General features: G+C 46.9%; 1 long non-coding RNA gene across 1 annotated transcript; it reads right to left on the bottom strand.

The window, feature by feature from the left end:
- Positions 1–269: 269 nt before the first annotated feature.
- On the bottom strand, positions 270–3,599 carry LOC144983803 (uncharacterized). The gene is made up of 2 exons (XR_013647624.1): positions 1,670–3,599; positions 270–1,590 (listed from the first exon to the last, which is right to left on the bottom strand). It is a non-coding gene; the product is annotated as an uncharacterized LOC144983803 (long non-coding RNA).
- Between the last annotated feature and the right edge of the window lie 254 nt (positions 3,600–3,853).

The raw sequence follows: 3,853 nt of genomic DNA on the forward strand, positions 1-3,853 counted from the left end.
GTTGCCCAACCAACCTGGTTCCACTCTGTTTGTGATCCGAAAAGCACAAAAATATGTTCCTTTTAGTCCCCAATCTTCTCGATCTTGACTGTATTACAGAAAGAGGCAGGTGTGGAACACAAGAAACGTCCTCCCAGAGAACCCTGTGAAGCTTTACCTACACTTTTTGTTACTTTTTAAATTTTTTTTATATGTCTCAGAAGTGAGCTGTTCAGCTATTAAGCAATCATGCCTTTGCTATCATCAGAAAGGGCCACACATGCAGAGAATCACACTGATAAACAGGAATTTATTGGAAAATATCAATTTCAACTGTGATTATTTTAAAACCAAGCTCTGATATCAGTGAGTGAGGAGCACAATCAACATGCATGAGAAAAGACAGAAAGCCTTCTGACTTCACAGCTAGCTATTCCATTGAAGATATTTTTGACCAGCGCAGGCGTCATCGCCGCAGTTGGTCTATGTGTGAGAGAATATTTGTGGATGTGAGACATCACAGCTGAGTAGACAGCCCAGTTTCCGGTCTTGATAAGGGGCTTGTCTGTGCACATTCTGAACTCAAACAATGGGTGACAGTACTTCCATATTTGCGGAGGTGCAAGCAGTGATTTATAGAGTCACACAGAGATTGTGTGGGAATGTGTATCTGACTACAAGTTGCACTGAATGCAGGTGTGAGGAAACAATCACTCCGTCTATAATCATCCATCTGTTACAGCTCTTACGTTATATGTATTCTGACTCAACATTCAAATGTTTTACCCTCCTCCAGATGAGGGTCATTACTTCCTGTGTTGGCACTGCGGTCACATCCTGAGGCTACATCCAGACTTGTACGTTGTTGTTTTTTTTTTAACTGAGTTACACCTGCCACCTGGACCGCCCTCGTATTTTCCAGCTGTGAAAAAGAATCAGTCTGGAAACATGCAGTCACTTTTTTTCCTCAACATGTCACTTTTTCATTGAAATAAAGGTTGAAATCGAGATACAGACAACTGATGGCTAGAAGAACGGTGCACTCAAATATCTAATCATTGTCCAGTTTCTCTTTGTTAACTGTCATGCTCGGCTAGGACGAGAAAAGACCCACGTGACTTGTTAGATCTATCAATGCCTGGGAGATGTTATCCATACAGCAGAACAAATCTTGCTTTGCCGAAGCCATCTGGGAAAGTGCATCAGCCTGATGACCCAAGAGAACACCTTGTTGGGAAACGGCGAAGCGTAGTCCTTCCGGGTCAGCTGGGTCAGGTGTTTGGCCAGTTTGTTCTGTCGTGCTCGGCCAGGACGAGAACAGACCCAAGTGCTGAAACCCAGAATGACAAACACAGGAGGTGGCGAGAAAGGATTTATTAAAAGTCTTTGGTGGCTGGTCGACAGGCACCGGAGACGTCACCGAAGATGGAATCGTGGGGCGTTGAGAAGAAGGTAAGTTCCTTCGGCTGTAACGTTGTGAGGCGAGGCGAAGGTAAGCGGGCTTGACATGGTTGGAGGATGAAGTCAGAGCGTGGTAATAATTTGGAGCAGGGAGATGATCCTGAGGATCTTGTGACTGGACCCAGGTCGGCACTTGTGGATGAAAGTTTTCTGTAGATAGATCGAGAGCTTGAATTAGTCAAGAGCAAAAAATTGCAAGGCTTGAGATTGAGTTCAACTATGTATGCACCATAGAGGGCAACCAACTGGTGATGAATACTGGACTGCAGCCATCTTAAATACAGGAGCAGGTGATGAGGTACATGCCGACAGCTGGGTCCAATCTGGAATAGAAGCAGAGAAGGGAGGGGAGAGGATAGGACTCCCGGAGGCACCATTACAGTAACCCCCCCCCAACAACCACATCCAGGTGGTCCACGTTGGCAGCCTGTAACCCTCCCAATCCACCAAAAACTGGAAACCCTGACCTCGCCACCGGACATCCAGAATCCGACTAGCCATGAAGGCGGGGGCGCTGTCAATGTTACGGGCGGGGGGGGGGCAGCATTAGGCGGACAAAGAGGACTGCTATTGACCAGCTTGATCTGGGAGATGTTGAACGATGGGTGAATCTTGGGGGCCGCAGGTAAGTGAATGCAAACGCAGGTAGGATTGAGGACCTTTTTAATGAACCGGGGGGCAAGTTTGCATGACGTGGACTGGATTGGGATGTTCCTGGAAGAGAGCCATACCTTTTGACCAGGCTGGTACGTGGGTCCTACCACCCTGTGTGGATTGGTGACTCTGCAGTTGTTTTCCTCAGTACAGAGGAGAGCGTCCCTGCTCTGCCTCCAGATGCGCCTGCATCGGTGAAGGTGATGTTCGATCGACGGAACCGCCACATCGACTTCATGGAACCGAAACAGAGGTGGTAGGAACCCAAGGCAGGCCTCAAACACAGAAATTCCTGAGGCGGAAGAGGGAAGGGAATTCTGAGCGTAATCAATCCAGACTAGGTAAGTAGACCAATCAGAAGGGTTCTGAGCTGCAACACAATGGGGAGCTGCCCCAACTCCTGGTTAGCCCATTCAGCTTGCCTGTTGGACTGAGGATGATAGCCCGAGGAAAGACTAGTGGTGGCACCTAAGGCTGAACAGAAGGCTTTCCACACATGAAAAAAGAATTGAGGACCTCTGTCGGAAACAATGTCAGTAGGAAGAAGTGAAGACGGAGTAGAGCTAAGGTCCGGTGGATGCCAGCGTGACAGGAGATCTTGGATGATTGTCTTCAAGTGATGACTTCAGATCTTAGGAATGTGGGGCTGTTCTTAGTTCCAGGGGGGCATGGCACATGATTAGGTTCCTCACCTTGGGCTTGTAACACACGAGTCTCGATCTCCCAGGTGAGGGTTCCTACTATACAGGTGGTAGGAATAATGGGGGAATCCGTGTCGTTTTCGTTAGTGCAGGATTTACGAGACAAGGCGTCGGGCTTGATGTTACTGCTGCCGGGTCTATAAGTAATGGTGAAATCAAACCGATCAAAAAATAAACACCAGCGAGCTTGACAAGAGTTTAATTGTTTGGCGAAGCGTAAATAAGCCAGGTTTTTATGGTCAGTCCAAATGATAAAAGGGTGAGTTGCTCCCTCCAGCCAATGGCGCCACTCTTCCAGCGCAAGTTTAATGGCCAATAGTTCCCAATTTCCAATATCGTAGTTTTGTTCAGCAGACGAAAGTTTCTTACAAAAGAAGGCGCATGGTTTTAATTTGCCCGACCCTTCCTCCTTCTGTGAGAGAACCTTACCAATACCAGAATCCGACGCATCAACCTCAACAACGAACTGATGGGAGGAATCGGGTTGAATCAGTATGGGAGCAGAAACAAATAGACTTTTGAGTTTGTCGAAGGCTTCTTGAGCAGTAGTGTCCCAACAGAAGGATTTTAAGGGAGAGGAGAGTTTGGTGAGAGGTGAAGTGATTTGAGTGTAGTTGCGGATAAAGCGCCGGTAGAAATTGGCAAATCCCAGAAACTGTTGAAGCTTCTTTCTATTGCTTGGTGTTTCCCAGTTGATGACAGCTTCAATTTTAGCAGGGCCTGGACGAATACTACCGGCCTCTAGTATGTAATCTAGAAAGGGAATAGTTGAAACATGGAACTCACACTTTTCGGCTTTGACAAAAAGCCTATTCTCCAAAAGGCGTTCCAAAACACAACGAACATGGATCTTATGATGGTCTGGATCAGGAGAGTAAATAAGTATGTCGTCCAGATACACAAAGACGAAATGGTTTAGAAAGTCGCAAAGGACATTATAGACTAAACGCTGAAAGACAGCAAGAGTGTTGGTTAAGCCAAAGGGCATGGCGAGGTACTCAAACTGTCGTAGGGGGGTGTTAAACACTGTTTTCCATTCGTAACCTTCCTTGAGACGG

Source organism: Oryzias latipes, chromosome 14 (genome assembly GCF_053564925.1).
Source record: "Oryzias latipes strain Hd-rR chromosome 14, Olatipes_Hd-rR_3.1".
In the NCBI taxonomy this organism is placed as follows: Eukaryota; Metazoa; Chordata; class Actinopteri; order Beloniformes; family Adrianichthyidae; genus Oryzias; species Oryzias latipes.